Below are 11,022 nucleotides of genomic sequence, written 5' to 3' on the forward strand. Positions count from 1 at the left end.
TGTCACTGCTGGTTGGGTCCCTCTAGGAGAGAGAAGGAGAGGGTGTCACTGCTGGTTGGGTCCCTCTAGGAGAGAGAAGGAGGGGGTGTCACTGCTGGTTGGGTTCCTCTAGGAGAGAGAAGGAGGGGGTGTCACTGCCGGTTGGGTTCCTCTAGGAGATAGAAGGAGGGGGTGTCACTGCTGGTTGGGTCCCTCTAGGAGAGAGAAGGAGGGGGTGTCACTGCCGGTTGGGTTCCTCTAGGAGATAGAAGGAGGGGGTGTCACTGCTGGTTGGGTCCCTCTAGGAGAGAGAAGGAGGGGGTGTCACTGCTGGTTGGGTCCCTCTAGGAGAGAGAAGGAGGGGGTGTCACTGCTGGTTGGGTCCCTCTAGGAGAGAGAAGGAGGAGGTGTCACTGCTGGTTGGGTCCCTCTAGGAGAGAGAAGGAGGGAGTGTCACTGCCGGTTGGGTCCCTCTAGGAGAGAGAAGGAGGGGGTGTCACTGCTGGTTGGGTTCCTCTAGGAGAGAGAAGGAGGGGGTGTCACTGCTGGTTGGGTTCCTCTAGGAGAGAGAAGGAGGGGGTGTCACTGCTGGTTGGGTCCCTCTAGGAGAGAGAAGGAGGAGGTGTCACTGCTGGTTGGGTTCCTCTAGGAGAGAGAAGGAGGGGGGTGTCACTGCTGGTTGGGTCCCTCTAGGAGAGAGAAGGAGGGGGGTGTCACTGCCGGTTGGGTCCCTCTAGGAGAGAGAAGGAGAGGGTGTCACTGCTGGTTGGGTCCCTCTAGGAGAGAGAAGGAGGGGGTGTCACTGCTGGTTGGGTTCCTCTAGGAGAGAGAAGGAGGGGGTGTCACTGCCGGTTGGGTCCCTCTAGGAGAGAGAAGGAGGGGGTGTCACTGCTGGTTGGGTCCCTCTAGGAGAGAGAAGGAGGGGGGTGTCACTGCTGGTTGGGTCCCTCTAGGAGAGAGAAGGAGAGGGTGTCACTGCTGGTTGGGTCCCTCTAGGAGAGAGAAGGAGGGGGTGTCACTGCTGGTTGGGTTCCTCTAGGAGAGAGAAGGAGGGGGTGTCACTGCCGGTTGGGTCCCTCTAGGAGAGAGAAGGAGGGGGTGTCACTGCTGGTTGGGTCCCTCTAGGAGAGAGAAGGAGGGGGTGTCACTGCTGGTTGGGTCCCTCTAGGAGAGAGAAGGAGGGGGTGTCACTGCTGGTTGGGTCCCTCTAGGAGAGAGAAGGAGGGGGTGTCACTGCCGTTTGGGTCCCTCTAGGAGAGAGAAGGAGGGGGTGTCACTGCTGGTTGGGTCCCTCTAGGAGAGAGAAGGAGGGGGTGTCACTGATGGTTGGGTTCCTTTAGGAGAGAGAAGGAGGGGGTGTCACTGCTGGTTGGGTCCCTCTAGGAGAGAGAAGGAGGGAGTGTCACTGCCGGTTGGGTCCCTCTAGGAGAGAGAAGGAGGGGGTGTCACTGCTGGTTGGGTTCCTCTAGGAGAGAGAAGGAGGGGGTGTCACTGCTGGTTGGGTTCCTCTAGGAGAGAGAAGGAGGGGGTGTCACTGCTGGTTGGGTCCCTCTAGGAGAGAGAAGGAGGAGGTGTCACTGCTGGTTGGGTTCCTCTAGGAGAGAGAAGGAGGGGGGTGTCACTGCTGGTTGGGTCCCTCTAGGAGAGAGAAGGAGGGGGGTGTCACTGCCGGTTGGGTCCCTCTAGGAGAGAGAAGGAGAGGGGTGTCACTGCTGGTTGGGTCCCTCTAGGAGAGAGAAGGAGGGGGTGTCACTGCTGGTTGGGTTCCTCTAGGAGAGAGAAGGAGGGGGTGTCACTGCCGGTTGGGTCCCTCTAGGAGAGAGAAGGAGGGGGTGTCACTGCTGGTTGGGTCCCTCTAGGAGAGAGAAGGAGGGGGGTGTCACTGCTGGTTGGGTCCCTCTAGGAGAGAGAAGGAGAGGGTGTCACTGCTGGTTGGGTCCCTCTAGGAGAGAGAAGGAGGGGGTGTCACTGCTGGTTGGGTTCCTCTAGGAGAGAGAAGGAGGGGGTGTCACTGCCGGTTGGGTCCCTCTAGGAGAGAGAAGGAGGGGGTGTCACTGCTGGTTGGGTCCCTCTAGGAGAGAGAAGGAGGGGGTGTCACTGCTGGTTGGGTCCCTCTAGGAGAGAGAAGGAGGGGGTGTCACTGCTGGTTGGGTCCCTCTAGGAGAGAGAAGGAGGGGGTGTCACTGCCGTTTGGGTCCCTCTAGGAGAGAGAAGGAGGGGGTGTCACTGCTGGTTGGGTCCCTCTAGGAGAGAGAAGGAGGGGGTGTCACTGCTGGTTGGGTTCCTCTAGGAGAGAGAAGGAGAGGGTGTCACTGCTGGTTGGGTCCCTCTAGGAGAGAGAAGGAGGGGGTGTCACTGCTGGTTGGGTTCCTCTAGGAGAGAGAAGGAGGGGGTGTCACTGCCGGTTGGGTTCCTCTAGGAGATAGAAGGAGGGGGTGTCACTGCTGGTTGGGTCCCTCTAGGAGAGAGAAGGAGGGGGTGTCACTGCCGGTTGGGTTCCTCTAGGAGATAGAAGGAGGGGGTGTCACTGCCGTTTGGGTCCCTCTAGGAGAGAGAAGGAGGGGGTGTCACTGCTGGTTGGGTTCCTCTAGGAGAGAGAAGGAGGGGGTGTCACTGCCGGTTGGGTTCCTCTAGGAGATAGAAGGAGGGGGTGTCACTGCTGGTTGGGTCCCTCTAGGAGAGAGAAGGAGGGGGTGTCACTGCCGGTTGGGTTCCTCTAGGAGATAGAAGGAGGGGGTGTCACTGCCGTTTGGGTCCCTCTAGGAGTGTAGTCTGATCTCCCTTGATCTTCAGAAGAACCTTCCAAGGTGGACATTATGGTGAAATTGTGTACATAATGATAACTTGACCAATTTGACCAATAAAAGTCTTCACAATCTAACAACGTTTCTGTCTGTTTTTCCCTCCTAAGTCCTCCACCCCCCCCCCCCCCCTTCACATTGGGATCCTCACTTTCTCCCTCCCCTCTTTCACATTGAAGTCCTTAGTCCCCCCCCCACTTTAAAGAACATCGGTGTCCCCAGTCCCCCCTTTCACATCAAGGGATGCCCCAGCCATCCATTTGGCGGTGACATCCTGTTTTTTTTTTTCACAGCTTTTTGCTGTGGAGTTGCGCCGGCGCACGCTTAACGCAAGGCGTCACTCCCATTGTGGTGGCGTCGTGCGTTTCTCGGAGCCCCTGCCTTCTCCTAATGGGGACACTATTTGGCAGTCTTTTGGCTATAGGCAATTATGGGTTACCTTTCACACTGTTGTGCATGTGAGATCTATTTTTGTTTTTTCGTATGTTGGCAGCGCTTTGCTCCATCGTGATAGTTTCACGATGTTCCTGTTTTTTAAATTTGCCGGTCTGTTGTCTTGGCAACATTATTCCACTACACCTTGATGCGCGCGATCCACTTACGACGCTTACTTTTTCCCCGTCGTAGTCACGTCCTCTCGCTCTGGAGCATCATTACGCATGCCCGGAGCGTGTCGGCCTGTTGTCTTGGCAATACCATGTCCATACACACTGACGCGCATCATTCGTTCGCGACGTTCATTTCTTCCAGTCGCGATTACGTCTGTTAGGTACCCGATGATGAGCCCCCGACTTGGTAGGAGAAGACCTCTCTTACGACTCTCTGGTTCAGGGGCCACTGGAATGGAGACAGTGGATCCCGTGAGCGCACTAGTGGGGTAGGAGCAGGGGCGTAACTATAGGGGGTGCAGCAGTCGCGACCGCAACTGGGCCCTGTGCTGCAGGGGGCCCATGCAGCCCCCTCTACATATGGCCGGCAGCAGCATAGGCAGCTAGTGGTACCAGTGCACCATGCACACGGGTGGCTGGAGGTGGAGGGTGACTAGCAGAGCTCCGTGCTCAACTATCGCACTGGCTGCTCTTTAGTTGTGCATTCCCCGCATAACCTGTGTCCTCGGCCGGCTCCTCAGAGTACCCCTCTCCTACTCCATGCATTGTCGCTCAGTCCGATGTCTGTTCTCCCCAGCCAGAGTCCCCCCCCCCCCCCCCCCGGGCCACACACTGCACTGCACTGCATTCTTCTCCCGGGTAAGCAAACTTTAACCACTTCAGATCCGCGCTATTGCCAAATGACGGCATTAGCGCGGACCTACATTTCCGGGACTACGTCTATTGACGTCGTCCCGGTTACGAGCGGCCTGCGCGCCCCCTGAGGGGCGCGCGCGGCGCGCTCTGTGATCGGCGAGTCCGTGAGACTCGCCTGATCACCGATCCGTGTAAGGGGTCGATCCCGACCCCTTATCACGTGATCAGCTGTCAGCCAATGACAGCTGATCATGTGATAGAACGGAGCCGGTAATCGGCTATTATTCCTCCTCGCGCTGACAGCGCGAGAAGAGAAAAAAAAAAAGCTGATCACCGGCGGCCGTGATCGGGACATCAGTCCCGATCACGGCCATCAATACAAGGGACCACCTGCCACCTGCCTGTGCCCACCTGCCTCCCGCAGTGCCATCCTGAAGTAAAATAAAAGCAAAAGTAAGTGCCCCCCCGTCAGTGCCCCCCCGTCAGTGCCCCCCACAGTGCCACCCCACAGTGCCACCCCACAGTGCCACCCACAGTGCCACCCAATCTGCCTCAAAGGTGCTGCACCCCAGTGCCGCCCATCAGTGCCCAGCAGTGCCGCCCATCAGTGCCCAGCAGTGCCGCCCATCAGTGCCCAGCAGTGCCACCTATCAGAGCCACCTATCAGTGCCACCTATCAGTGCCCATCAGTCCCATCTATCTGTGGTACCTATCAGTGCCCATCCGTGCCACCCATCCGTGCCACCCATCCGTGCCATCTTATCTGTGCCCATCTTTGCCCATCAGTGCCGCCTTATCTGTGCCCATCGGTGCCGCCTTATCTGTGCCTATTAGTGCCGCCTTAACTATGCCTATCAGTGCCCACCGGTGCAGCCCATCAGTGCCCACCAATGCAGCCCATCAGTGCCCACCAATGCAGCCCATCAGTGCCCACCAATGCAGCCTATCAGTGCCGCCTAATCAGCGCACTTCAATGAAGGAGAAAAATGACCCGTTTGCAAAATTTTATAACAAACTATTAAAACATGATTTATTTATTTATTTTTTTTGCATCTTTTTTTGTTTGTTTAGCAAAAAATAAAACTCCGAGCTGTAACTAAATACCACCAAAAGAAAGCTCTATTTGTGGGAAAAAAATGATAAAAATTTCATTTGGGTACAGTGTTGTATGACCGCGTAATTGTCACTCAAAGTGCATCAGCGCTGAAAGCTGAAAATTGGTCTGGGACTGAGGGGGGTTTAAGTGCCCAGTAAGCAAGTGGTTAAACACACAGATGCAGTGCAGCCCTATGAGAGCCCCCCGGAGGACACTGCAGGCTTGTCTGCCAGCCCCCCTCCTCCCCATCATACACAGATGATGAAAGGTCTTTCTGGGAAATATGCTGATCACCCGTCCAGCACACTGGATGGAGCCCAGGCCAACATGGATGAGTGCGCGGCCTGCAGCTTGGTCATAGTGAGTGAGAGGACCCCATCCCCCACACACCATTACTTACCGCCTCCATCTCCCCCTGGGGACAGGGGCCCCTTCTCACGTGGGGACAGGGACCCCTTCTCACCTGGAGGCAGTAACTTCATCTGCCCTGGAGAAAAGGACCTCATTTCTTCTGGGGACGGGGACCCCATACTGCCTAGGGACAGTCCCCCAATGGGGCACCTAAAAATTAAAAAAAATAAATAATAAAAAAACTACTGATACCAATGGTGGAACTACAGGGCTCACAAAGGTCATACCTGTGACCACACCCTGGAGTTCCACTGCCAGACTCGTAGGGAAGGGCCCTGGCTGGGGTTCAGGGGGGCCCTTCATGGTTACTTGCATCGGGGCCCTGAAGGTTCTAGTTACGCCACTGGGTAGGAGTGTCTGAGCAGGTTGCAGCAGCTGATGGCGAGCCGGGTGAAGTTCCTCCAGGAAGCTGGAAATGCAGGAGATGGCTGAGCTGACAGCCGATCAGCCACCAGAGAACCGGTGGATGCCGGAGCAGCGGCTACAGTACCTGGATAAGGGTACAGCACACTTCAGGCAGAAAGTCTTGAACAGGGGTCAGGCAAGCTGGGATCGGGGCATAGGGTTGCCACCTGTCCAGGATTCACCCGGACAGTCAGGGTTTTGAATCATGTGTCCAGGTTTCAGGCAGACTGAAACCCGGACACATTATTCAAACTGGGCAGTGGCTCCTCAAGTAACCAAGATAGTCACTCAAATCTGTTGGCATCTAGGAGCTGCAGGTGGCTGTCTTGGGGCAAGTTCCACATCACTGGGTGGCAGGGTGATGATGTCAGAGCAATTTGGCCACACCCACCATTCGCTGCTGCACGCTATGCACACCACATTACTACTCTCCTTGGGGCACCCAAAGGTTTCCCATCCTGCTAAAGTGTTCGGGTTTGGCTTGAAGAAAAGGTGGCAACCCTATCGGGGCAGGAGAGATCAGAGTAGTCAGACGGGAAGCCGGGTCAGTAATCACAGGATCAAAAAAAAGCAGGAGTCAGACGAACAGCGCCGCACAAGTGTAGCTGCAAATCTCTTAAAGGGCCATTGGCGCCAAACGGCGCTTGCGCGAACGCGTGTGCGCCCGAACGCGCAACGGCGTGCGCGCGCACACGCATATTCACACAATCTGTGCCGGTGGATCCCTGACATTGCCCCCTCCCAATGGGGCAGCCTCCGGATGCCCATCAAGTCCTTCTTCTCAGGGTGGGAAGAGAAAAAAAAAAAAGCACAATCTGTGCTGGTGGATCCCTGACAACGTCATTCCGCTGTGCAGCGCTGCTGCGCAATGCTTTGGCGTCCTAGTTACAAAGTTAGTCAGGTTGAAAAAAAAGACACAAGTCCATCCAGTTCAACCTTAAAAACAAATAAATAAAATAAAAAAAAATAATCGTACAATCCAAATACCCAATTTTATGCCCACAATTGATCCAGAGGAAGGCGAAAAAACCCCCAGAGGAAGGCGGAAAAAAACCCCAGAGGAAGGCGAAAAAACCCCCAGAGGAAGGCGGAAAAAAACCCCAGAGGAAGGCGAAAAAAAACCCCCAGAGGAAGGCGAAAAAACCCCCAGAGGAAGGCGGAAAAAAACCCCCAGAGGAAGGCGAAAAAAACCTCAGAGGAAGGCGAAAAAAACCTCAGAGGAAGGTGAAAAAAACCCCAGAGGAAGGCGAAAAAAACCCCAGAGGAAGGGCGAAAAAACCCCCAGAGGAAGGCGGAAAAAACCCCCAGAGGAAGGCGAAAAAACCCCCCCCCCAGCAGAGCATGCTCCAATTTGCTACAGCAGGGGGAAAAAAAATTCTTCCTGATCCCCCAAGAGGCAATTGGATTTTACCCGGATCAACTTTACCAATGTTGATGCCCTGAAGAAGGGCATCAAGCCAGAAACCTTCGTTGGGTCTTACAAAGAGTCGTTTTTTTTTATATACATGTATTTAATCTATATTCCAATTGGATTTGTATATTCCACGTGATATTTTTAATTCATGAATGTTTATATTGTACAAAATAAACGTTATATAAAATGTAGCACTGACCCCCGAAGGAGCTGCTGGTTTGATTGGGCTTACCGTTACCACCTTCACCTCGATTTGCGTCTAGGGGGTTTCCCGTGGTCGACGGCCCAGAAACTTTAGAGACTGACGACAGATCCGCATAAAGGGATTTTTATTTGCAAAAAAAACGTACCGTAGTTAACGAACAGTCTCTTAGTATAGGATCAGAGTGTTAGGAGGACAAGTTCAGGTACCCTTAGTGCAGGGGCGGACTGACAACTCATGGGGCCCCCCAGGGAATTGGAGATTATGGGGCCCCCCGGGAAATAGGAGATTATGGGGCCCCCCGGGCAATAGGAGAAGATTATGGGGCCCCCGGGGAATAGGAGATTATGGAGCCCCAGGCAATAGAAGTTTTTGGGGCCCTCGGGCAATAGGAGATTATGGAGCCCACAGGGAATAGGAGATTATGGGGCTCCCGGGCAATAGGAGAAGATTATGGGGCTCCCGGGCAATAGGAGATTATGGGGCTTCCGGGCAATAGGAGAAGATTATGGGGCTCCCGGGCAATAGGAGATTATGGGGCTTCCGGGCAATAGGAGAAGATTATGGGGCTCCCGGGCAATAGGAGATTATGGGGCTTCCGGGCAATAGGAGAAGATTATGGGGCTCCCGGGCAATAGGAGATTATGGGGCCCCCGGGCAATGGGAGAAGATTTTGGGGCCCCCGGGCAATAGGAAATTATGGGGACCCCAGGCAATAGGAGATTATGGGGCTCCCGGGCAATAGGAGAAGATTATGGGCCCCAGGGGGAATAAGAGAAGATTTTGGGGCCCCCGGGCAATAGGAGAAGATTTTGGGGCCCCCGGGCAATGGGAGATTATGGGGCCCCCAGGCAATAGGAGATTATGGGGCCCCCAGGCAATAGATTATAGCCACACAGTATACACAAACACACATACAGTATACACACACAGAATACACACACACACTGAAAAGGTACTGGAGAGATGGGGCAGCTATAATCTTGGGATCTTTAAAAAAAAAACAGATTTTTACATACCGTCCCTGGTTTTATTGAGGCTGGCAACCCTGATGGGGCCCCTTGGTGGCGTGGGGCCCTCGGGCAGTGCCCCAGTGCCCGAATGGTCAGTCCGCCCCTGTCTTAGTGTCAAAGTCAATAATAAAGAACTCTCTTACTTTGACTAAATCCAGAGAATAGCCAATCACAGCTGGATGATCACTCAGGTTGGACAGTCCCTCTCTCACAAGGCCTAGGAGCCAACAAGGTGCTTCAATCAGGAATAAGTCTCTGCCGCAGACGTTGTTGTAGAACACGTAGGAATAAGTCTCTGCCACAGACGTTGTTGTAGAACACGTAGGAATAAGTCTCTGCCACAGACGTTGTTGTAGAACATGTAGGAAACTAGGACTTGTAGAACACTCGTGTAATACCTGGATCTTTCAGCCGGTTTGGCGATACCCACAAGATTGGATTCAATTTAGGTCCCTCAGCCTCACCAGGCTCTTGCTAAGAAACCAACCCGTACCTGGCCTTCTTCTGAAGAGTCCCCCCTGGATAGCAACGAAGTCGCTGGGCCTCTCCACAACCCGGAGACGGCACCGGACCACCTCGGAATCCTTTTTTTAGTTTCCTTGCCTCGGGCTAGCCAGCCCCGAGAGATAAAGTCGGGTGGATCCGCACCCCAGGCCATAGCCTTCCCGGGGGCTGGTCAGGAGGACCAGGACCATGGAGTCAGAACATACTTTCTGGACCGGAACCCACCGAACCACGTGACGTCAGCATCTTAAGTACCCTATCCCAGAAAGCACAGCAAGAGTGACACTCCTACTGGGCGGGCTCCGGGAGGAAGTAACCTTAAAGCACCCAACCAGACTGTGGTTTCATGCCTGCCAGAAGAGACAGCGCTCCCGGTGGCCAAGATGAACATCCTATAGTCCAGTCAGACTGATGCCGAGGTCAAAATTTGGAACAATTATACCCAAACCAAACTGCAGTTCAGCTGTAGCCTTAAATTTAAAAAAAACACAACATGTGCTCGTCAGGAGCCGGCCCTACAATAATTTTTACGCTCCACTCTTTCCAGTCACTATAAAAATCCCATTCCCAAGGGGCTTTGTTCTTTTCCCTTTCACATTAAAGGCCTCTTTAGCACGGCTTTTGGTTTTTTTCCGCAGTTCAGGCACCTCCAGCATTGAATGTATGTGATGGCAAGGGTGGGGGGGGGGAGGTCTATTGTTGCTGGCTGCTGGGGAGGTCTATTGTTGCTGGGGAGGTCTATTGTTGCTGGTAGAGAATTTTTTGTTTCTGGGAGGAATCCACTGTTGAGAGTAGGGTCTATTGACTGTTGAGGGAAGGGTCTATTGATGCTAGCAGCTGAGAAATCTGTTGTTGCTGGTGGGTATTTTGTTGTGGGGGTTGTCTACTATTGCTGCCCCCTGGACCTATCAATTCCGGTGGGGGGGGGGGGGGGGCGTCTATTGTTGCTGGCTGCTGGGGGGGTCTATTGTTGCTGGTAGAGGTTTTTTGTTTCTGGGAGGAATCCACTGTTGGTGGAAGGGTCTATTGATGCTGGCAGCTGAGAAACATGTTGTTGCTGGTGGGTACTTTGTTGTGGGGGTTGTCTACTGTTGATACCTCCTCGAACTATCACTGCCGGTGGGGGGTCTATTGTTGCTGGGGAGTTCTATTGTTGCTGAGGAGGTCTATTGTTGCTGGTAGAGGATTTTTTGTTTCTGGGGAGGAATCCATTGTTGAGGGGAAGGGTCTATTGATACTGGCAGCTGAGAAACATGTTGTTGCTGGTGGGTAATTTGTTGTGGGGGTTGTCTACTGTTGCTACCTCCTAGATCTATCATTGCTGGTGGGGGGGGGTCTATTGTTGCTGGCTCCTGGGGGGGGGGGGATCTGTTGTTGCTGGACAATCACAGCAGAATCGCATCGCATTTGGGTATGCCCTGAAAGGATAAAGGCACCTAACGCGTGTTGATAATAGGTTTTCTCCTTCTGTGGAGGAGGTTCCGGATCTTCCCATTCCGGTGCTGCTTTTACCGCCTTAGCGAATGGTGGTATCAGCGGAAAATCAAAGCCTGGACCTTCAGGATCCTCTGCCGAGGATGAGGCGGCGATATCGTCTCCCTGTGCCTGGAAAGTTGGCTGTAATACTGGGTTCTGGGGAATCGGCCCGCCTGATCCACGGGGCTGGAGTCGCCACCGGAAGTGCCTGGTACCCCTCAAGTTGGAGAGGGATGAATGGCTTGGTTTAGATCTGGTGCAGGGCCCACACGGTTAGTCCGCTTCTGTTCCTGGTTGCCCCGACACGACCGGAAAACCGGAACCCCAGACGACCGAAAAATTCTGTCAGGGAGTCGCGGACTACTTTCTTGATCAAGGTTGACACTTGCTGAACTCTCGTACTCCTGATCTCTGACAAGCTTCCTGAAGCAGTTGCTGCAAAGTAGCTTTCCTGGCATAGGGTCATCTCCACATGAC

At 54.0% G+C, this 11,022-nt stretch overlaps 1 protein-coding gene across 1 annotated transcript in view; it reads left to right on the forward strand.

Moving 5' to 3' along the window:
* Positions 1-11,022, forward strand: part of LOC143956097 (uncharacterized) — a 215,775-nt gene that overhangs the window by 111,536 nt on the left and 93,217 nt on the right. The window lies entirely within an intron of this gene.

Source organism: Lithobates pipiens, unplaced genomic scaffold, assembly GCF_037356315.1.
Source record: "Lithobates pipiens isolate NorthernLeopardFrog02 unplaced genomic scaffold, aLitPip1_a1.2 Scaffold_35, whole genome shotgun sequence".
NCBI classification, from domain to species: Eukaryota; Metazoa; Chordata; class Amphibia; order Anura; family Ranidae; genus Lithobates; species Lithobates pipiens.